Source organism: Pinus tabuliformis, chromosome 3_2 (assembly GCF_031772625.1).
Source record: "Pinus tabuliformis cultivar Carrire ecotype Pingquan chromosome 3_2, CPIR1, whole genome shotgun sequence".
Lineage (NCBI taxonomy): Eukaryota > Viridiplantae > Streptophyta > Pinopsida > Pinales > Pinaceae > Pinus > Pinus tabuliformis.
The window spans coordinates 1,251,695,276-1,251,721,063 of NC_142302.1; the positions used below are offsets into that span (position 1 = coordinate 1,251,695,276).

Genomic DNA, 25,788 nt, shown 5'->3' on the forward strand with positions numbered 1-25,788 from the left:
TCCTAAGGAAGATACTCAAGGCGACCTGTATCACCCCTCAGTATTTGAATTCCTAACGAATACTGTAAATACGGTGGACTCCGAGAGAAACCTATCCAATATAGAAGAAACTATAGCCATAAATATCTCGACCAAAACAGACATTGTAGAGAATATTTATGTCGGCAAAGGTTGTTCCCCTTCAGAACAAGAAATATATAAAGCTCTTTTCCGCGAATTTAGAGATGTCTTTGCCTGGTCATATCATGAAATGCCAGGCATTGACTCGAGTATCGTTGAACATGAAATTAAGATGTATCCTGATGTCAAACCAGTAAGACAGCGGCTTCGGCAGGTACACCCCAAGAAGGCCGCTGCCATTAAAGCGGAAGTTGAGAAACTTCTCCATGCTGGTTTCATCTACCCGGTTCCTCTAACCGATTGGGTATCGAATATTGTCCCCGTTATGAAAAAACAAGGAACAATACGAGTGTGCGTCGATTATAGGGATGTAAATCAAGCTTGTCCAAAGGACAACTACCCTACACCCTTCATCGACCAGATAATTGATGAATGCGCCGGATGTGAAATCTTTTCGTTTATGGACGGATTTTCCGGGTATAATCAAATTAATATCCGCCCACAGGACCAGTCAAAGACTGCATTTATTTGTCTGTGGGGCACATTCGCTTATCGAAAATTACCCTTTGGTTTAAAGAATGCAGGGGCGACGTTTCAGAGAGAAATGAATTATGCTTTCCATGACATCAAGAACATCGTTCAACCTTATCTCGACGATCTTCCGGCTCATTCGCAGAAGTGGACTGATCATCCGCAACATTTAAGAGCGATATTTCTACATTGCCGACACTACAAGATAAGGCTCAATCCACACAAATGTGTGTTTTGTGTCGGTTCTGGTCGTTTACTTGGCTTTATAGTCTCCAAGGATGGGATTCGTCTCGACCCTTGCAAGGTGCAGGCAATCATTAATTTGCCTCCACCTTCGAACTTGCTTCAGATTCAGAAACTCCAAGGGAAAGCAAACTTTCTGAGGAGGTTCATTCCAAATTACGCAGAACTTGCTAAAGGTTATACCCGTCTCCTGAAAAAGGATGTACCTTTCGTCTGGGACCAGGTTGCACAAGCTTCCTTTGATGCTTTGAAAGAAGCGCTAGTCAAAGCATCATTAATGTACGCCCCAGACTATCTAAGGGACTTTAACCTGTATCTGGCTGCAGCAGATACGACCATAGCAATGGTTTTAGTTCAAGAAGTCGATGGAATTGAACACCCTATATATTATTTAAGTAAAAACTTAAATGATACAGAAAGTAAATATTCTCATGTTGAAAAGCTAGCATTAGCGGCTGTTCAAGCGATACAAAGATTTCGGCATTATGTCCTCTTTAGGAAGACCACCGTATTGTCAGATTGCAACCCCATGACTTATATACTGTCGCGACAGTTGCTTGGGGGCAAATATTCAAAGTGGATAGCTATCCTTCAAGAGTTTGATCTGGAATTTGTGAAATCCAAATCAAAGAAAGCTTTAGTTTTCGCAGAATTATTATGCGATCTCCCATCATCGTCCAACGATGAAACATCCAAAGAATCGATCGTGGACGAAAGTTTGCTTCTGATATCAGCAAGTGATGAGTGGTATGGAGATATAATAGTTTATCTCCAAACCCAAAAGTTTCGGCCAGACGCCTCTCACTCAGAACAAAAACGCATTCGATACCAAGCAAAAGACTACATGATCGTCGGTGATACGCTTTACCGCCGTGGTGTCGATACGGTCCTGAGAAGGTGTCTAACCCATGAGGAGGCCGAAAAAGCCCTGAATGAATGTCATTCAGGCACCTGTGGGGGGCATCAATCTGGATATGCTACAGCACAAAGAATCTTACGAGCAGGATACTTCTGGCCAACCATGTTCAAAGATTGCATAACCGCAGTTAGAAGTTGCCATGCATGTCAGATTTTTGATAGAAAAACCAGAAGACCCCCCGCTCCTTTACAGCCAATAATAGCTGTGGGGCCTTTCGCCAAGTGGGGCATCGATTTCATGCAATGTAACCCCACCTCGACCGGGGGGCATGGGTATATTATAGTCGCAGTTGACTATTTTACCAAATGGGCCGAGGCGATGCCTACATTGGATAACACTGGTGAAACAGCAGCCCTATTCTTTTTTAATCATGTAGTCGCCAGATTCGGCGTACCACAGGCCATAGTAACAGATCATGGATCGCATTTTCGCAATCACATGATGGTTGAATTAACTGCCAAACTAGGATTGTCTCACGATAGCTCTACTCTGTACTATCCGCAAGCTAACGGACAAGTTGAAGCGATCAACAAGGTCCTGAAGCGCATGCTGCAAAGGATGGTGGGGGTTCACAAAAGAAGATGGCATTTGATCCTGTACTCAGCTTTGTGGGCCTACCGAACATCGGTAAGGAATGCCACTGGGTTCACACCGTTTCAACTGGTGTATGGCCTGGAGGCGATCCTACCAATCCAGTGTGAAATTTCGTCCCTTAAACTCGCAATTGATCTCCTCCCCGGAACTTCGGAAGAAGAGGCTCGTTTCTTGGAGTTAATCCAGTTGGATGAAACCCCTCGTGATGCCGCCTTGGCCAACGAAGCCCATAAGAAACGAGTCAAAGCGCAGTTCGACAAAAATGTCAAACCCCGTGTCTTCTCGGAAGGTGATTTGGTCTTGCTTTATGACCAAGAATCCGATAAATTGGGAGCTGGGAAATTCAAGTCCTTATGGATGGGCCCTTATATTGTTAAAAGTGTGTTAGCAAAAGGTGCCTACGAGTTGGTAGATTATGACGGAATTCCACTGGCGCAACCCCGCAACGGGTTGTACCTTAAGCTTTACTATGCCTAATAGTAACCTGTATGCTTTTGTTACATTTTTGTTTTCGCTAAAGCGTTTGTTCCGGTTTAAGTAATCCGCTTTTTACACTTATTGCAGATGTCAAATCCATTGGAACCGTGGGTTGGATATGCTGACGGGGCGAGTCGTAGTTCGAAGAACCTATCCTCAGCAGCATGGGCCATTTTTAACCCAAGTGGCGAGTTAATGAGTTTCAGGGGGGTATGTATTGGTCAATCAACAAATAATATCGCTGAGTATAGCACGTTGATAGAGCTCCTCTCTGATGCCATCACCCATGGCATACGCCGGCTAGTCGTCAGGCTAGACTCACAGCTCGTGGTACTACAGCTCAATGGTACCTACTCTGTCCGAAATCCAGCTATTTATCGCAGGTTCCTAAGAGTTAAAATCTTGGAAAGACAGTTTGATTTTATCCAATATCAACACATTTCCAGAAACTTAAACACATTAACCGACTCATTAGCAAACTATGTGTTAGATAGACATTTGCAAAATTGATAAAAAGAGAAGCATCATCGATGTTTCATACATGGATCACATAAAAACTGGAATAAACCCCGAAAATCAAAAATATATATAACTGTTTACGGTTTACATATAATGTTCTGTAACCAAGACAAAATCGGTCATACGACCCCAAAACTCAAAAATGGCTGGGGGGCACCCTAGCCTAGTGATGCTCGTGATAACATGCCACGGCCTGTGCGATCATGCGCAGAAGACGAGACCATCGTCTAGGAACACCAGCAGTATGTCGCTGCAATCGTAGAGGCAACTCGTCGATCCGTACATCCGGAATCCCAAGGGTAAGACCCTCGACCTGTTCCTGCACAGCTGAAAGAGTCTCGGCCAAGTCAAGGTCACGGAGAATAGCTCTCCCTGGAGCCTCCCCTGCTGGGGCAGCGGCCGGAGCTCTCAGACGAACTGCTGGACGGACGGGACCAACATCTGCATGCACACATGAGTTTGATTAGAGTCTTGATAGAGTAAAGCACAAGGACGTTATAGATAAAAAACAGTAAACAGTGAAAAGGTCAAAATATTTACCAAGATCACCCCACTGCTCGCCATCCGGTAGTACCAAATCCGGATCACCTCGGAAATCCATGCCAATATATGGATACTCGGAAAAAGCCATATCCTGCCGCTCGAACCACCTAAAGAAGGCATCAGTAAAAGTAATCTGAGATTGACCTGCATGTCTAGCCATGTGGTCGACCCACCTCTGCATGCGTGGCTCAGTAGGAGATGGCAAGTCGAGAACAATGTACTGAGGTTGCATCAGGGGTATCTTCTCCAAAGCGAAGGCAGTCAAAACTGAACCGAAGCCAAAATTCTTCAGTTTCCCGTCCTTTACTTTGGTCAACTGGTTTTTCATCTGAACCAGTATTGCATCACACCAGTTAAAAACTTTCGGCTGAAGACACTCCAGGGCGTGCTGCACATAAGACCTGTTGGCAACATGAGGGGATGCACTGCCGGCCATCCTACAAATCGTGTACAGAATAGACCTGAGAGACCTGTCGGTGATATCACGGATAGAAACCTTGCCGTCTCTGCTCGGCTGGGATCCCTCCCTACAATACTGACAGGTATAATCTTTCACGGAATCGCTCCCTCGGGCCGAACCGGACAAGGAAATGGGGGCACCCCGCCTTGACAACCCAGTCAAGAAGTAAATGTCCACTATGGTCAAAGGGATGGACTTGCCCCTAATCTGGAACACTTGGTTAACAGGATCCCAAGCATCAAGCAGGTACTGCAGTAAACGTATCTGTGCCCTCATGCTAGATATGCGGAAGAATTTTAGCAAGCCACAGTTCCGCAACGCGCTCACGGTAACAGGATCATGGAGGGCAATCATGTCCTCCTCTTCATGCTCTCGTTCTCGCCACGTAAGAGTCATTCTGCTCCAATAAACTCTGCAAAACAAACAAGAGGAGGAGTAAGATCCCTGACTCGGTAAAGAAAGTGGCAAAATTCTCATGAAAAAGTATGCAACCAAAAAGTTTTCTGTGCCCAACGCAGGTGGGGAAGGGTCTCACCTGCGTTGGGAGACAAACTGCCTTTGAAAATGAAAACCCCCAACGCAGGTTTCGATATGGGGCACCTGTGCTGATGGTAGAGCGCCCTAGAGAAACCCCAGGTGTTCATGGGGGCAGGAAAACAAGCATAAAACTGAGAAATAAGACCATGAAAAGATAGAGCTAGGGTTTAGCTCCTACCTGGTGGAAACGGCGCTGAAAATCGTCCACAGAATCTCCCGAAATCAGCTGGTGAAAAATCGAGAGGAAGAGGCACCTCCAAAGCTCCAACAAACCAAATGCACATGAAATGGTAAAATGAGAGGTAAAAACATCTTTTAATTGCTTTTTACGTAGTTCAAAGTGAAATATTAGTATTTTTACCTCATGATTATCCGTTTCTAACAAAGTTTGTTGCAGCAATTGATGATACAGTACTATCTCTGAAAAAGAAAAACTAGTCATGGTAAAATATGAATTTGATCTTATCAAATGAGCAGTTTTGGCAAAGTTCATGCTCGTTAAAAAATAAACGCAAGATAACGAGCAGTTTTGGCAAAGTTCATGCTCGTTAAAAAATAAACGCAAAAACCGAGCAGTTTTAGCAAGAGTTCATGCTCGTTAAAAAATAAACGCAAGATAACGAGCAGTTTTGGCAAAGTTCATGCTCGTTAAAAAATAAACGCAAAACCGAGCAGTTTTAGCAAGAGTTCATGCTCGTTAAAAAATAAATGCACATGTGAGCAAGCTTCCCCCAGAGTTCAAGCTCATTAAGAAAAATGAACCGGTAAATAACCATTTGAGACCGTAAATTCATCAGCCATAAAAGCCTTGGTCGTGTTTGTGCACCGTCACCTCCACTTTTCATTTGGCCGATCATTCACATCCACTTGATTGTTTACCTATTTTGAGGAACAGCTGCGAAGAGTGATCCCACTTAGCCATCCTTGTAATACTGCCGTGATTGGAAAATTCCAACCTGTACCTGGAATCTGCTGCTATCCCTGTTTATCACTCGTTCCTCAAAAGACTAGTCTTCTTTGAGCTCTTTTCACTGACTCGTAAAATATGAAAAGTTTGCCGAGTTTTGGCCTTCCAGCTCGTTAAAAAGGACCGGAAGAGCTATCCCTCCTCTCGATTTTAATCTTTTTGGACCTGAGGGATTATTGCACAAAAAGATCGAGCGCTTGTCTAGTTCGGCTCGATAAAGATATCGAACATTCATCCCTTCTGTATTGTTTTATACTTTTTCGGACTTAAGGGATTAGATGACGAAAAAGGACCCCTGGAGTCCACTTTATGTACCCTTTTCAGACTCTCTAAAAATGAAAAGGACCGAGTTGTCTTTGTCGCTGGGCTCGTTAAAAATATTAGATAGCGACAAACTTGTCTTTAGACGAGAACGAGTTTCCCTATCGTTAAGCTCGTTAAAAACATAGCGATGGGCTTGCCCGAAGGGCAGGTTATAGAACAAGCATATGTTATCCTCCTCAAGCTTGACAAAAATAAAGAGGTACTGGTCAGAAATGACTGGGGAAAAATTGGGAGAACCTCAAAGCTTAATGGTAGCAAGTCGCTCTTGAACATGACACTTTTGCCTCCGTAAATATCGGGTTGGGTTATTATCATTCACCGGTCCCTTCACCATGGTCTCGCCATACCATCCATACATGGGGTAATGCTACCGATCCATCACATCAGTGTCGTTATATGTTCAAGAGATGTCATTCAGAAAGTGTCAACCGGGTCCCATCCACTACCATACATCATCTTTCATCCTTCCATGACCGCCACCCTGAATCATATTTCACAGATTGTTTTCACCATCATCACTAGCTCCGTTCCGTGTCACTGATGTGGGATTCATTAAGGCCCTCCTTTGACGGATCACTTCTTGTCGACATCAGCTCATTATCCAAGAAGTTGATCTAGGAACACCCCCTCAGTACTTTGAAGCTTGCATGCCTCAATGGAAAGTTTCTCACTTCCGGCGATAGGTATACATTAATGACCTTCGACCAGGAGACTTTGCGTGGTGTTCGACGTCAGATCCTATATTCACGCCACGTGAATTGTGCTGCAGTACCTTGAGGGTCATCATCATTATCGGTGATTCCTCTCGCGCTTGTTAACAGTTTACATTATTGACTGGTAATCAAGCGATGTCTTTCCATGTTCGACTTCAAGAAATTCTCACATGGATTGACTTGTACTAGAGTGAAGATCGGACAAGTTTGAAGACCCCGGATCTAGTTTCATCCATCCGGGCTGCGATATATATTCAGGAGATAAAAACATAGACATGTGCAGCAGATGATCATCCTATTAAAAGGATGATAATTAAAAGCAGAGAATTATCAGACGATCGTCTGTTTATGTACAACAAATGTATTTATAAAGCTGAGCATGGGAAATGCCCGCATCAGCTAGATCATGAAAAGAAAGTATGAAAAGATAATGTATTGTATTGTATTTTGTTACAGGTCACCTCCCGACGATTGAATGAACTTCGGATCCTCCTAATAAAGCATTTCACCCGATAAACGACCTCATACTTTAGGGGGCAACTGTTATAGACATTTTTGTGCCTTACAGCATAGAGCATGAAATGTCAATAATCTGAGGGATCCAAAGTCCCTAAACATGTTGTTCCTACCCCTAGAGGAACAAGGTCAGCAAACCACAGCACTACAGATCAGTTCTCCACTGAAAAACACTCAAAAACAGGCCAATTTTGGATCAAAGCAGCTGCTCCACTAAGCATCTGCGCTGAATGTCAAAAGCTCCATGGTGTACCTGCGCTGCATAGCAAGTGCAACAAAGGCTACCTGCGCTGGGCGTACTTTGACATGTGGAGGAATCTTTTCTCAATGTGCCAGTGCCCAGGAAGCTTCCAAAATGACACTTGGATCAGAAGATTCGCCTAATGATGAGTTAAGAGCTTCTAAAACTCCAAGTGGAAGGTAGAAACTCCGAGTGAAGGACTGAAGAACAACTGGAGTTGAAGAGGACAACAAGTCACACATCAAGCTGACTTATCTTCACTCCAAAACTCTATATAAGGATCTCATCCCATGGGATCTGGAGGCCGGAATTTAGTGCAAAGAATTGTTGTTGGTTTACAGTTGTGAGTATTGGGTGATTGCTTGAGGGAGGTGAAGAGGAGATTTCTTTCCGTCGGGAAGGTGATGCTGGATTGGACCTCTTACGGTTGTATCACCGCCTGAACCTTACTTCCTTATATTAATAAAGCATTTGAGGTTCTTCTATTCGCATGTGTTTCAATGGTGTATTGTCTTACTTGCGTATTTGATTTATGCTAATCCTTGAATCAATTATGAATGCACGCTTCTTGTAGTTTCCTTTTCTTGTCTTGTTCGCAGGATCTCGTGTAGCTGGGCCCGTGAGAAGACTTGGAGCTGGGAGCGAGCGGCAAATAGAGGAGATTGGATCGACCATTTGCGCAAGACATCGGTAAGTGGATCTCTTCCTTTCATCTCTTGCATGTCATAAAGAAGTAACTTTAGATAGCTTTGCTTCAGCTGTTGCTAAGGAACTATCACCCTTAGAGTGGGATAGGGTCATTCCGTGTTGGATACTTTTCCCCACAACAATAAGAAGTTAGAGGAAAAAAGGAAGCTAAGATATTATAAGGAGGTGATCAACCCCACTCTTGCTAATCTGAATTATCTTTCTGTCTTGACCATTGCTAAGAAGAAAATGAACATTGCGAAGATAAGAACTAATTCTCATGAGCTTTGGAGTGATTTCATGCACTAGTCTATTCCCAAAACACTTTGGGATGAAAGAATCTGCCTCCTTTGCGATACTAAAAAAATTGAAGATGAAAAGCACTTTTTCTTGGAGTGTTGGGCTCTTACTCCCATCCACTCTCCTTTTCAAAACATTTGTCACACTAGTAGCATTCATGACTCGTTAAGCCATCAAAACAACAGTAATCTTAGAAAGTTTCTCTCACTTCTTTTTAATCATAGAAATAACTTATTAAAAAGTCTCAATTAATCACTTACTTTTTTAAAGTCCGATAAACCATATTAATCTTTGTAGTTGAAATTAAAAATGATGGAAAATGTCAAATCTATTTTTCAATTAATCGTAATTCATTTTTTTTTTACAAGATTATAATTTTACATTATCTAACTTAAAAAAAATCAAATCCATATTTTTTTTATTAATTAAATCTTAAATTTTAAAATAATTAATTTAAAATATTTATATGCATAATTAAAAATTATATAAACCTAAAACTAACTTACAAATAAAAAACAATAATTTCCTTAACCCAAAATAACAATTACAAACAATGCCCTTGAAATAAAAAAATTAACACAAACACTAAACCAACACTAAGAAATAAAAAATTAACACAAAGACTGAACCAACACTAAGAAATAAAAAATTAACACAAACACTGAACCAACACTATGAGAGCATTAAACTAGAGTTCTCAAACACATTAAAAATATAATGTAAACTGCAAGCCTATAAATAAAAGGTTGGGCTCACAAAGACTTTTAAGGAAAATATTCATGCCTTTATGGCCATGGTCTTTACAACCATGGCTTTACTGGGACATATTTTGTCAGGACAGTATTTAATAGTAACAAATATTCAGCGTGTTATAGGGCATGAAATGAATGATGGTTGTATATGTTCACCTTTTAATTTTGTCAAGGTTAAAATCCTATGGTGGGCATATACAACCTCACTCATTTAATATTTTATAAAAAATTATTTATTTTCCACTGTATTTAATTAGAAAGATAAAAAAATACACATATACAACTCCACTCATTTAATGCCCTATAGCAAACTACTTAACCACACTTAATGCCAAACACAATACCTGAATTATCAAAAAAAGCCAAAAGTTGTACTTTTGAAGGCTGAGCCTCTTTACCAAATTTGGCTCTAGATCCAAGCACATGGGCCTAGACCTGAAAAAGTACCACCATCATTAATTTTTGTCACTATTGACAAAGGTTGGGTAATAGAGTCGTTGTGGAGCAGAGCACAAAAAGGGCACCCCACCCAGGGCCTCAAAATCTTGGAGGCGTTGTCACCAAGGCACATCTTTGTCTGTTACATGCCAGAGCATTATAATTGGTTTTTGTGCCAACAATATTGGGAAGGTGGTGCCCAAGTAAACTAGGTGGGACCTGCTCAATCCTTAATTTATTTTTTATCATTTTTCCTGACAAAAAGGATAAAATGTCCTCCACTATCATGACAATGGCTGCTAACGTTCAATTGGAATTTGGACAAGTTAACTCAAGGAACATAATACTAGTCAAGTTAACTCAAGGAATCCTAGACAAGTTAACTCAAGGAACATAATACTTGCCATTAAAATATACTCGTGGAGGGGATATGATTTCTCTCTTAGGATTTAAGACCTTCGATTCCAACTTTATTTTAATTTAGCGGGCATATGATTTCTCTCCTAGGATTTAAGACCTTCGATACCAATTTTATTTATTTTTTAATGTTTTAGAATGCATTTGCATTAAATATATTTGTTTTAACTCGTGGAGGGCATATGATTTTTCTTCGGAGATTCGATTCAAATTAACTTTATTTATTTTTTAATGTTTTAAAATGTAATTTCATTAAATATATTTGTTTTTATTACGTTAGAGGCATTCTTCAATAAGTATAGTAGAGATGTTGTAATGTAATGTTTAACATATTTGTTTTAGGGATGTTATAATGTAATATTTAATATTTTGACTAAGTCAAATTAAAAAAAAATAAAAAATAATGTAACGTAAACATTTTAACTAAGTCAAAATAAAATAAGAAAATGAAAATAAAAATAACAAAATAAAACTAATCTTATAAAAATGGCGCATGAAATTGACTTGTGGTATGCATATTGAATATAAGTTATTTCTAGGAGAAATTAAACCAACTTAGATCCATCTTAACTCTAGATTTGTCAAAGCTTGAGATACATGAAGAATTATGTTATATTCTATATAACCAGTTTAGATTAATCTTAACTATGGATCTACTAGGCCGAGAGTGATTAAATATCTTGAGATGCAAACCACTTTTAGAGTGAAAAGAGAATATCTTGAGATGCAAACCTCTTTTTGAGTGAAAAGAGATTTGATCACTCTCCGCCTAGAGTTAAGATAAATCTAGGTTATGCAAATCTCTTTTGGAGTGAAAAAAGAATATCTTGAAATGCAAACCTCTTTTAGAGTGAAAAGAGAATATCTTGAGATGCAAACCTCTTTTAGAGTGAAAAGAGATTTGGTCTCTCTTTGCCTAGAGTTAAGATAAATCTAGGTTAGTTTAATTATTAGCCTTTAAATAAGAAGAATATATATAAGAAAGGAGATGTGATCCCTCTTGGTCCTTGGTAGATCTTAAGTTAAGATGGATTTAGGTTGGTTTAATTGTTAGACTTTAAATAAGCTACATTAGAGAAGAATACCATGCGAAAAATTATGGGTTAAGAATTTTTTATTTATTTAACCTAGTCAAAATGTTAATAACATCTCTACACATTGTGCTAGAGAATGCCTCTTGGGGCTTTAAATATTTTTATATTTTATATGAAAAATATATATACTCAAATTCAAGAAACTTAACAAGGAGATTTAAAACCATTACAATAAAGTTTAAAGTTTATGATATTACGAATTGAAAATTAAACATATGTGAAGAAGATACTCATCATTCGTCCAACCACGAAATAAACCCAATTAACTTTTCAAATATTTATTTATTTTTTAAATGTGTTATAATAGTATAATTTCATTAAAAAGAAGTTAGGTGTAATTGAGATGGATAAAATGTATTAATTTTGACCATAATGGTATTTACATTTTAATAATGACATATCAAAGAGGTAGGTGCAAGAGGGTTGATTCTCAACCTTAAGCAAACAATAATTTCTACATATGAATAGAAATTTGGATCCATGTCCAACAATCGAGCTAAGGACTATGCATTATTGCAAGGTTTCAGTTTAGCAGTCTATTTGAAGATAAGGGAACTAGCGGTGCTCAAAGATTCTAGCTTGATCAAGAAACATATGGCTGTGAAAACCTCTACTTTTAGACATTCATCTTGGATATGATTGAACAAATTGGTTCCATATGCTTTAGTGGCACAATTCAGTAGCAGGGGTAAAAGCTAATAAGGCTCTAAGGTGGAAAAGGGGGGTTCTATGTATCAATGAATGGCGATATGATAAATCAATCCCATAAGTTTGACCTTGCATCATGCATCCTAGAATCATTATTGTCTCTCCCATATATAAACCACATGGAAAAAAGGCAAGCTAGGATATATTCCATGCTCCAAATCCATTCCATCTCGTTGAACGAAAGCTTTGCGCTCTACACTCAGCTTAATGGTGAGACAATGTCTACCTCCCATTTGGTTTCAAGTTTCGGTCACTTAAAGGGCCGTCATTTAGTTCTAAGGGATGGATTCCAAGTATTCTTAGGCATCTTGAAGTCACCTTGGAGTAGACCTTTTTCCATCTCTATTGCTTGATTCAATTTCTCCTATATAGCTTGGCTTCAAATTCTCTCATGTAATATTTTCCTTCATTGTCCCAATTCCCCTTGTGGACCTCATTGTATTGTCAATTGTGCACAAAATAGAGAATTATTCTCAGCAATTCAAGCTCTCTCGTCTAGACTCACTAGTAAGAAGTATCTTCTTCTAGTCTCAATTACTTAGCGTATATATCCCTAGGTGTCAATTCGATACAATACTAAAAAAAAAGAATTGAAAATGTTGAGAAGAGTGACTACAACATATTGCATATATAAATCTAGACATATCAATTCTATGCTTGGCCTTGATGTGTTGTTGCATCCAATGTTGATATGTTTCTATCAAGCTTCTTCTTAATGCATGATGGTGCAAGAATATGCTAATTCTCATTTCCATTTTAGGAAAGGGGAGTCAATTGAAATGTAACCAAAGTGAATTTATGGATGAGGATGGAAAGAAGGATAAAACAAAATTAACATGTGGGAATTGAACCTAGGTGAGGAGGATCTCAATCATTTCTCCCAACCAATTAAGATAAACCTAATTAACAAATTTAATTTTAATTGTTTCAATTTTAAATTTTAAAAATAAATTATGAATTTCAATTTTTTTTCCTATGTGGTTCACGGATTGGTGAGTACTACATCCACAAAATATTTGTACTAGACAGATCCACCCAAAGGGGTCACTTCCTACCAACTCAACGAGAGAATTGAACCCGTGACCTCTCAATAGAAAAGGTGCTTCAATTACGAGAGCTTGACCAATTGAGTTAATCATGAAGACTACAAGTGAATTCTAAAATTAAAATAAGAATTGATAAAATTTATATTTTTATGAAATAATGAGTAAATTTGTAAAAATTGTGATACAAGCAAGTTGAAGATGTTTCCAATTAGGGTTATCTAGGGTGGTTGGAAGGAATTGTTGTTATCTTCGCCACATATGTTCAAATCTAGGTTAATGACATAATGAGCTATAATGCCTTGATAAATATTGTTGTAATGACTTTGTGCTTATGAATATTGTTGTATTGGCTTGAACCTCGTGAACTCTAAAATAACATTATTAAAATATTTAATTTATTTTTAATAGATACTATTAATTTATGATATTTCAAACAACAAAGTTATTAGTATATAATAAAAATAATAAATAAATAATATATACTTATTTAAATTCAAAAATTAATATATAATTTTAGTTTTGAGATTTTATAAGTTAAAACGAGATTTTGAGATTTTTAAGAAGAATTTCAACCTCCACTAAGATTTATAAGACTTACAAGGTAAGAGATTAATATTTAATATTTTTAATATTTTAGTTCTATGCTTGAAAGAAGCCCATATCACCATACTTATGCTGACTTAGAAGATCAAGAAGGCTGGTAATATAACAGAATTTTGAAAATTGATTGAATTCAAGTACATGACTGCCAATATAAGATAAAGTGTTTCTCATTCTCAACCCTATTAGTATTGCACAGGCGATATACTCTTTCATCCCATGGCATTTTGGAAATTGTCCAATGTCTAGTTTCACTATGAATCTCATGAGAATTGGTTCTTATATTTTAACTCTAAAAGAGCTTTGCATCTTAAGATATTTGATCCCTCTTGGCCCTTGGTAGATTCGAAGTTAAGATAGATCTATGCTCGTTTGATTCCCCTCTTTAAATAAGTTATATTCCACATGAATACCATAGGTCAATACCATGGGTCATTTTTTTTATATGGTTATTTTTATTTTATTTTATTATTTTGAATGAGTTAAAATGTTTGCATTAAATTACATTTAAATAAGTTATATTCCACATGAATACCATAGGTCAATACTATGGGTTCTAAATAGCATGGGTCATTTTTTTTTATATGGGTATTTTTATTTTATTTTGACTAAGTTAAAATGTTTGCCTTAAATTACTTTATTTATTTATTTATTTATTTTTAATGTAATTTGACTAAGTCAAAATGTGAAACACTGCATTACAACATCTCTACCATACTAGGTTGGAGCGCGCCAAGAGGGATCAAATCTCTTTTCGCTCAAGAAGAGGTTTGCATATCAAGAGATTTGATCCCACTCAATGCTTGGTAGATCTGAAGTTAAGATGGATCTAGGTTGGTTTAATTTCCCCCTTTAAATATGCTATATTCCACATGAATACCATGGGTCAATACCACAAGTTCCCAATTCAATGGGTCAATACCATGGGCCATTTTTATTTTATTTTTATAGGGTTATTTTTATTTGTTAAAATGTTTACATTACATTAATATTTTTATTTGATTAATTTAATTTAATTTTTATTTTTATGTAATTTGATTTAGTCAAAATGGTAAACATTACATTACAACATGTCTCTGTAGAAATTTTGAATAATAAACACTTATTCACAGAGATTATCCCGATTATACACTATTGCGGAATACATGCACAATACATAATATCCTCTACGTTGATCATCAATTTAGCAGCATTAAAAACAATGAAACATCAATCACATGCACACATTAACACAATATGTAACCTGGGGAAAGCATACAGCTGAAAACCCCACACTATCTGTATATTATAATGATTGAGAACATGTAACAATACATAGTACAATACTCCTCACAAGTACTCAGTACTATCTCCACCTATTACACACAAAACTAGCTCAGATCTGAACAAGTCACAGGTTCAAATCTTGTCCACTGCTTTGCCTGCCTCCACTGCACAATCCAACGTGAAAATCACGTGAGCACAGGCTACAATTTCCTTGTTATTGGCCCACACTGCGCAATCCTCATTGGCATTACTCAATCCCATGCATGTGCAAATCTCATGCACAACTGATAGTCACAACTCACCCTTTCACTTACCTCTAACACCTGTCTCTGTTGAACTGTCCATGCACTGAGTTAATTGATGTATTCTTTAGTTTCTTTATGAGTTATAATTAGTGAATTAATTAATATTTAATTCACAAAACTCATCACTAGTGTATTCTTTAGTTAGACTAAAATACAACTAGTTCAACTAAGTCAAACTGAACACAACTCCATCAACTCCACAGAACTCACATGCATGAGTTCTAACTGAAGTCCTCCATGCAATAGCTCAACTGACCCACAAGAAAAGCGTATTTCCTTCTGATAGCTGCATGTGCCACATTTGTAGCTCAAACTGAAGTGCTCCAAGAGGATAAGATAATGTTTATAGTCCAAATATTATTATGAGACAATAATATTTGACTTTTCTATTTTTAGCCTGGCAGTCTAAAAATAGACTTTGATCACTCCGCTGTGAACCAAAAATAGAGGTCCATCTATTTTTCCCAACATGACCAATCATCCATAAACAGCATCCTGCAACTCATAGACCATGATCCATATGTCTAAAAATAGACATAGTCTAAAAATAGACTTTGCACCAAAAATAGCCTCCGGGCCCACTTAGTGAAGGCGACTTCTTTTCACTAAGCTCCATCATCTTGTTGCATTTTCAACACTCCCTCTCAACAAGATATGGATTATCTACAACCCCTATCCTGCAACTCTGGAATATTCTGCATGCAACACATTTGCCCGGTCCACTTGCTCCAACAACACTTGGAACAAAAACACTCCTAACTGACCACTCTGTTGGGCTAGGAACATACTCTGATGCTGAAGCTCTACCTGCTGCTGACAAGTTCTCCCTCTCTGACATCTGCGCTACTGCAACATCTCCATGCATCTCACACCATTGCACACTTCTTTATGCTACCTAGCACTGTACAAAACACTTGTGCCTCTCACATTGCTGCAGCCTGCTAGTTATGCGCTGTCCTGGGATTCCCTACACTATCGCTCTCTCTGTCGCTCCATCCGCATCTGTCTCTACCCAATCAATTAGTTCCTGCTACTCCACATTGGGGCTCCCGTAGCAAGGTCTCATCCAAGAGGTTGGGTACCTCAAGGATCCTACCCCTCCTCCTTGGGACGATCAATCCACATCACCCCACCTCCTACCTGGAGGTATGGTTGCATGCGATCCCTCAGCCCACCTAGCTTGAAGTTTCCTCCTACTGGAGGTCTCTGCATGAGTAGATGTCTCTACTCGATCTCCTCTCAACTTCCCTTGTTGTGGCTACTCCACAACCTCCTAAAGCTGCTGCACCAATTGTGGCTCCTCCACAATCGTCTGAGACTTCTTTTGGCTCTGCATGTTGAGAGGTAATATACGCTCCCTCTCAACCACCAAGTCTCCATCAGTTGCCTCGCTGCTCAAGGCTTTTCATGCATCTTGAACCTCAAGAACATACACGTTCTTGACCCGTGAACCAATCTGCTTCACCTGTCTAGTGATGATGTGTCTAAGGAAAACCTTTCCCTTACTGAAGACTACATCATAGCCTCTGTCTTCCAGCATCACGATCAACACCAATTTTCTCTCCAGTCCTGGTACATACTTGACATCGGTCAAGGTAAGGCGAGCTCCATGCTCCCTTTGAAAAATAACCGTGCCTACACCTGAGACACTATACTTCTCATAATTACCCATCGCTATGAGTATCTGGAGATCTTTCTCCTCCAAAGTACTGAACAAACTCTTGTCACCGGTCATGTGGAAAGAAGCTCCACTGTCAAGAAACCAACCACTTCCCACCATGGATGAAACCATGAATGCGAAGAGTGTGAAATCCAACTCAAACTATGAAGCAAGTGCCTCACCTTCAGATCCTTCCCCGGATCCCTTCTTGGATTTCCTCCGTGGACAATTTACAGCATGATGGCCCACCTCATGACAACGAAAGCATCGCACTTTCGATTTGTCAACCTTCTTCCCATCATTGGAAGAACTGGATTCGGAAAGAGAACCCTTCTCCTTCCCCTTCTTCACCTTACTTGCTAAGGCACAGTTCTCCTCATCATGCATGGATGAAGAACTGTCTCTGGTGCTCTGTCTGATCTCCTCTTGCACAATATCCGACCAAAGTCTCTCCCATCCTGGAAATTTCTCCCGACCATTGACAGAGTCCTGATAGGAATGCCAACTCTTCGGAAGACCAAGGAGAGCCAAGCTCACCAAGTCCTCATCATCGACAGTCACCCCCACACTTCCCAGCTCATCCCGGCACTAGGTGAACTTCGTGAGATATTGGGGCATACTGTCTCCATTCTCACACTTAGATGTTTTCGAGTTTATCCTTGAGCTCCATTCCACCAGCTCAAAACTCAACTGCTTCTGATCTAAAATTTGTGAGAACAAATTATTTCTCGTACAGAGATTGACTGTATGGGCATTCACTGGATATCTCACCTTCCAAAAGAAGGATGAATCCAGAGGCTACCTGGCCCGATTACAAACTCTGCCTGAAGAAATAAGATGTAAACACTTTCTGAATAATAGATCTGATGATCAACTGCTCTGATACCATGTAGAAATTTTGAATAATGAACACTTATTCACAGAGATTATCCCGATTATACACTATTGCGGAATACATGCACAATACATAATCTCTTCTACGTTGATCATCAATTTAGCAGCATTAAAAACAATGAAACATCAATCGCATGCACACATTAACACAGTATGTAACCTGGGGAAAGCATACAGCTGAAAACCCCACACTATCTGTATATTATAATGATTGATAACATGTAACAATACATAGTACAATACTCCTCAAAAGTACTCAGTACTATCTCCACCTATTACACACAAAACTAGCTCAGATCCGAACAAGTCATAGGTTCAAATATTCTCCGCTACTTTTCCTGCCTCCACTGCACAATCCAACGTGAAAATCACGTGAGCACAGGCTACAATTGCCTTGTTATTGGCCCACACTGTGCAATCCTCATTGGCATTACTCAATCCCATGCATGTGCAAATCTCATGCATAACTGATAGTCACAACTCACCCTTTCACTTACCTCTAACACCTGTCTCTGTTGAACTGTCCATGCACTGAGTTAACTGATGTATTCTTTAGTTTCTTTATGAGTTAATAATTAGTGAATTAATTAATATTTAATTCACACAACTCATCACTAGTGTATTCTTTAGTTAGACTAAAATACAACTAGTTCAACTAAGTCAAACTGAACACAACTCCATCAACTCCACATCCAACTCCATAGAACTCACATGCATGAGTTCTAACTGAAGTCCTCCATGCAATAGCTCAACTGACCCAAAAGAAAAGTGTATTTCCTTCTGACAGCTGCATGTGCCACATCTGTAGCTCAAACTGAAGTGCTCCAAGAGGATAAGATAATGTTTATAGTCCAAATATTATTATGAGACAATAATATTTAACTTTTCTATTTTTAGCCTGGCAGTCTAACAATAGACTCTGATCACTCTGCTGTGAACCAGAAATAGAAGTCCATCTATTTTTCCCAACATGACCAATCATCCATAAACAACGTCTTGCAACTCATAGACCATGATCCATATGTCTAAAAATAGACATAGTCTAAAAATAGGCATAGTCTAAAAATAGACTTTGCACCAAAAATAGCCTCCGGGCCCACTTAGTGAAGGTGACTTCTTTTCACTAAGCTCCATCATCTTGTTGCATTTTCAACAGTCTCCCATATTGGATTGGAGAGCACCTCTGCAATGTGTAGAAAATCTGATGGTAGGTTTGTTAATCTAGGTTGTCATTGATGTCAATATGGCAGTGTTTGTGATGGAAAATTCTTGTGACATGTGTGGTTTCCCATTGATGCCCATTGATCATAATACTGCTCATGGAGGATCCAAGGATTGAATACAGACATAATAGAAACAGTGGAACCGAGGAGGAAAGATATCGGAAGCCATCAGAAGAGAAAGAGAAAGAGTAAAGAGGAGAAGCCATGAAGCCAAAGAATAAGAGGAAGAGTTCATCAGAAGCCATCAAGGAAGCAGGTTATCGCATATGCCCAAGGGTAAGTGCTATCGAAAGAACAAAGAGCAACAATGATATCAGAGGAGTAAAGAAGAAAACATTGGAGGAGCCATATTGGAAGTATCGCATGTAATATATGCCTAAGAAGAACCGATAGGAAGAAAACAACAAAGAAACATAAATAGAGTTATCGGAGAAATTGTATCAGTAGTATATAATATCGGTGTTTTATATTTTATTAAGTTATGTAAACACTGCTCAAACCCCCGATTGCAATATAATGGAGTCAAGAAATGAACGGTGGAGATCAAACCCAAGTGCTTGCAGAAGAAGAATGGCGAAGGAATAGATCTGGATCGTCATATCGACAGATTTGTTAGATCAACAGTGATTAGCAACTACGGGGGTAGGAGAGTATGGATTTCCTTGATCATGGCTGAAGTCCCGCACTCAATCCTAGCCGTCGATCTCATATTCAACTCTTATATCATAGTCAACTGCGGGGGTTAAGGCCGTTTTAATCCATGTGCCAGTCGAAGCCCTGCAAACCATAGACTGCGATATGTATGGTGGACCCGAGAACAGGTTATGGTAACCGCCCTATTGTAATATCGCATCCGCGTGTATCGGAACCTTCACATCGCAAGTCTTAAAGGAATGTCACACTAAAACTGTGATTGCGATAAACCCTCGAACCGCCGACTGGGATAGCATTGCGGACTCGCTACACCATTATAGCATGACTTAATAAAATATCGCATCCGCAGTAATCGCAAGTTTCAAAGGGATGTCAAACCGCTGATTGTGATAGAGGTGTGGACTTGAAAGACTTATTAAAAATGGTTTATTAAATATCACATCCGCTACATGGTGATATGTGAATATCGATGATATTGAATGTTGTGATTGTGGGATTCTCATCAAGTTGCGATCGTGGGATTAAGCCATGATGTGACATGTGGGGACCTCTATTAATGTGGATTTTCATAAAGCTACAATTGTGCGAGTCTTATAAAATTACAATTGCGATAAAGTGGTGGACCCAATAGGTTTATCAAAACAGTTTAATATAATATCGCATCTAGTAGGGGCAATCGACCAACAACTATGTTATGGGCACAACTTGTAAAAGACCTCCGAAGTGATTGCAATTGAGGTAGTGACGTGGCATGTGGGACCTCCCTGTGGGTATAGCCTCTCTTATATGGTTTTCATGAATAATCAAGTCTATGGATGAAAGAATCTTCAATATGTTTTAATATACAAGTCGGCCTCCCTCCAATAGACATGTCCTTTGGTCATTGGTGAAACTTGTATAAAAAAGAGATAAAACGCTTCAGTTTTGAGTATCTATCTCGGGCATAAAAATAGAGCATAAAGAAGTTCACAACTTGTGAACTTGAAGAGACAGAGGAAGCTGAAGGAATAGTAGAAAGAAAGCCGAAGGTCGAGCGAGCAAAAAAGGAAGCCAAAGGTCGAGCGAATGAAAGTGGAAGCCGAAGGTTGAGCGAGCAAACAAGGAAGCCGAAAGGTCCAGCGAAAGAAAAAGGAAGCCAAAGGTCGAGCGAATGAAAGTGGAAGCCGAAGGTTGAGCGAGTGAAGAAGGAAGTTGAAAGGTCCAGTGGAAGAAGAAGGAAGCCGAAGGTCGAACATTCTGTTGACTGGGTTATTTATTGAAAAGCTCGGACCTGTGTTTGACAGTGATTGAGATAACAGTTCAAAAGAAAGCTCTGCGGATCTAAAAATATTATCTAAGTATGAACAGGGTTGTTTGTAATTGAACGCATAATATGAAACTGTGACAATCACTCCTCTAAATAAGTCACTCCTGAAGCAGTTACTCCTGAAGCAGTCACTCCTGAAGCATTTACCGTGATAGTGAGAATAGAGGCTTGAAAGAGAGAGTTGTTTTTGTGCAGAGCTTAGTGCAGTTCATTGTAGACACATTGAAGTTGTGTGAAGACTATTGTAGATCAAGATGGCTATTTGAAATCATCATGAGGTAACTTCACAGAATCTATTTGGGAAATATGAAGAATTGTGAAGACTCCTTCATATGAAGACTGGTTGTCATTGATGTAGCACTGAAGCTGTAGATTGACAAAACACAGTGAAGAAGATTTTGAGAGCAGTGTAATACAATCAAAACATTTCTTGACAAAGCAAAACTATAGGGTCAGATCCCTTAGGGTTGGTGCCTCAGAATTGGAAGGATTGGTGTCCTTGGAGTTGGTTCTCCTAAATCCAAGGTTGGTGCCTTGACAAGATAGGGTTGGAGCCATTGGGGTTGGTGCCTCAGAATTGGAAGGATTGGTGTCCTTGGAGTTGGTACTCCTAAATCCAAGGTTGGTGCCTTGACAAGATAGGGTTGAAGCCCTTGGGGTTGGTGCCTCAGAATTGGAAGGATTGGTGTCCTTGGAGTTGGTGCTCCTAAACACAAGGTTAGTGCCCTAGAGGTTGGAGCCTCACAAAAGACCAAGTTGGTTCTTGGCAACAGGTTGGAGCCTGATATATATTGTACCTGATTTATTGTAAAGATTATATTAATAAAGGCATTTATTCATATTGTTCATTTTAACAATTGAAAAGGAATACTGCTTCACCCCCCCCCCAATATTTCCAACAAGGTTAACCCAATAATGCAATATAAATCAAAGCATAATACTATAACCTACTTCTATTATCAATTTGTGGAAGCTTAAAAATCGAGCTGAACAATATAACTAGAAGAAGAAGAATCAATCGCACAATACACATGAAAATACTTTGGGGAAAGCCTCAGCTAAAAACCCCAAACTATTGTATTATCATACATGGTGGAAATACATAGGCATTATATAAAGCCTTAGCTGTCACAGCTAGCCAGCTCTCAGTACAATCATCACAGATGCTCACAGGCAATCTTGGCTTCTCTCCAGCCTTCCTCTCTGTTGAGTCTTGAAAATGTCATTCATTTCCATTACATTTTCACTATTATGTCCATTATATCACCTCCATTTCACCTCCATTTCACTACTATGTCACCACATTCATCCCACTTTCATTATCATTGGGCCACCTTTATGTTTTTCCAATCTTTATTATTTCTAAGCCTTTTAAGTGAATTTGTGGTTAAACATTAGAAAATAATGTGCATATGCTTATACCTAACAAATGGGTTGAGATTGTTGACATGTGTAGGTTGAAAGGAGGCTTCTAGAAGTCCCTTATGTGGCACCCTAAGGTCAAATTCGAATTTGAGGAGAAAGAATCATGGGATCATGAGGATATGTGTCACATCTCCTAATTGTATTGTAACTCTAAAAAGACATGTGTCTTATCAGTTCCTATTTTGATTAGGACTCTAGAGATAGAGGGAGAGATTCATGGACTATCATTAATGAGATGGCTCTCATCTTTTTGTATAAATAGGAGATCTCTCTCCTTCATTTGTTAGTCTTTTTAGTCTTTAGTCCCTAGTTCTTAAGTTTGTAGTTTTTCCTTGATGGCTTTTGGAAGCTTTGGAGAGCTTTGTTGTACTTTGTACTTTTGAAGAATTTGAATAAAGCTTTGATGTTCTCAACATGGAAGGAGATGTGAAGTAGATTTCATGGAGCATATTAGGATGTAAGGTAGAGTAGATTTCATTTTGTAAATATTGCTTTGTAGAATGTAAGGTAGATTAGATTTTTCATTCATGCAATTTTAATTCATGCAAGTGTGTTTAATTTTGCTTTGATTTCATGACTAGTGGCATGTGTGATCATCTTGTCTATGTTGCTGACCTTTATTTTTCTGTAGTTTGATTTTCATTAGTATCATTTCTTTAACTTGCACTTTACTTTCTGCTCTTAGATATCAAGTTGTTTATCTATTGATGGTTCTTTTTCCATAATCAAATAACTTTATTGGAGCCAAAATATCACTTAGTACAGCTTGGTTTAGTTTGCTTTAAGACTCACATTGCTGACTTGTTCATAACTGTTCTCACATGATAAATCTAGCTGAAAGGCAAAAAGGTTAAGAAAAGGTTAAAGTAGTGTGATTTGTCTCCTTTATGTAGTGTCACTTAGATTTCATTTTCATTTTAAATCAGCAGCAGAGATACTGGGCCGATGTCATTAGTCCTTTATTTGATGTCTTTATTTTTCCTTTAAGCATTTGATTTCATAGGTAGTAGGGGGCCCCTGCCTTGTATAGTTGTCATTTTATTTTTGCATTTTATTTCACCATGTATATTAGCTGTACATAAATTGCTTTCAAGTTGATTGTAGATTAGTGATGCATATAGCCTTTTAATGAACTAATGATGTGATAGAATCATCTTGTCCTTTTGCTGAAGCAGCAAGGATACTGGGTCTCATAGTCATTCTCTCATTATTTGATTATTGCATTTTATTTCGATTGAACTAGTTGCATTAAACACTTTAGAAAACCAACAAGAACAAAACCCCAAAAACAACATAAACTATAAAACAACAAAGTAAGAGAAATGTTAACTAAGCACATATAGTGCACCACACTTCATCAGTTTACGATACCCGGATTGATAATTTATGTAGAGCAATTTAAGACATTAAATTGACTAGACATTTTGGCGCCGTTGCCGGGGAAGTGTAATTAGGAGACCTTATTTCTTACATCTGAAAAAAAAAAGGGTTAATAATTCTTGAGTATGCTCTCCTCTTGCACTTTGTGTGATCTGGAGGATCAGAAAAAGAATTGTTAAGAAAAAATAGGAGACAAAATAAACTTCATCACTTCAATTGATTCAAGAAAGAAGAAGAAAAAAAAAAGAAGAAAAACAATCTATGGCTATCTCCATTCCTAGTTTTCGCTATGGCTTCAATAAAAAATCTGCCTCCTTGATCAAGCTTTGGTCCATTTGGATTCAGTGGTGGATTTTGTTGCCATGTGTGGTTTCAATTTGGGTTCAAAACTCTCTTCAATCATGCATGGGCTTGCTGGGTTATGTCATGGGAATGATTGTCTCAGACCCTAAGGACTTTGGAGTGTTAATACTTGCTTCCTTCCTATCAGTTTCATGTATTCTCTTCATACATATCGTATATGATTCTTGTAATTAGATATGCGGCTATCAACAAGACAAAAATGGAGTAATCTGTTCTTGCCTTGATTGTTTCCTTGATGGAGGAGCGCTGTACCGTTTTGAATATTCTGTCAATCCTGCCTTCTTTCTTGCAAAAGTTCGAGGTGGAACTTGCACACTCGCTGATGAAGACCCAGCTGAGACTGTGGTGCATAGAGCGACATACTTATTTCAGAAAGGATTTGGGTTGTACAATGTCTTTAAGAACAACTGTGAAGATTATTCTATCTACTGTAAGACTGGCTTGCTTGTGATTGAGGGAATTAATGTTGGTCGAAGTGGTCAAGCAACATCAATCCTTAGTGTGCTTGTTGCAATATGTTCTTCACCTCTTCGATTCCTGACCACCAGTATACCTGGTGTGACTGCGGTTGCAGGTGGATTGTATTGTATTAGTAGGGTTGAACCTGTCTAACACACCTGCAAAACAGTAGATCAAACAAGAAAAACGAATGCAAATTCATAAAAGGCTAAACAGTGAGAACAGTAAAACTCAGGAAAAATGCGTAAACACAGAAAAAACGTCAAACTTCAAACGTTCGATTTGCCCAAATGGAGACGAATTTTAAAAAACTAAAACATGGGTTTTTTTTCCAGGTGGGTTAATTAGATAACCCAGAAACTGTTCGAAGAAATTTGTGGCGGTCTGGGAGGAATCCTCGGTTCTTTGGAGCCTCATTTTTGCCGCCGCGTGAAAAAATTGAGTTATTAACTGACAGTTTGATGTATTCCGCGTGCCTGAAGAAGGGGAATTCCAATTTGGTTCTATGCTGCCACCTCTACCACGTCCTCTGCCCATATGCCACCCATTGCAATTCATTAAAACCCGTTAAACAGCAGTTTCAATCCAACATGGCTCTCCATTACGTGATCTGGTTGGATACGACTCTTCACAGCCGATTGATAGACGTGGCGTGAACCAAGTGACCAGTTTCATTACGGCTCTTCTCCACCGTATAACTCTTATTTCCGTTGTTTATCTTCTACTCCCTCGTACTCATACCATTTCTACTCTCCATTCCCGCTGCAAACTCCACGGCTGTGCTTCAAACCTTGATTACAGTCACCAATACGCCTTGCAATTCGATTATGGCCATTCCACCTGCCTCAAGAATCCCGTAATCAGTTTGTTTTTCCCTTGAACGTCCATACACAGTAAAATTTTCAGCCGGAGTTGAAAGCCGAGAATGGGAAAGCTTGGCAGAGCTGAACTGTGAATTGCATTAGTTAAGGGGGCACTTACATTGTTTCAAAAGATTAGCAGTCAGTAGCATTAATCATGGGAATAGTTTTCCATCTGCCATTGTAGTCTCCAGCAATACATAATTGTGTAAATTCCCATCATTTGCAATTGTGTTCTTGCTACAAT

The 25,788-nt window shown here is 38.8% G+C and overlaps 1 pseudogene; it reads left to right on the forward strand.

Annotated features, from left to right (window-relative positions):
• LOC149185277 (protein LEAD-SENSITIVE 1 pseudogene) overlaps positions 1 to 24,834 on the forward strand; it is a 48,961-nt pseudogene extending 24,127 nt beyond the window's left edge.
• The last annotated feature ends 954 nt before the right edge of the window (positions 24,835 to 25,788 follow it).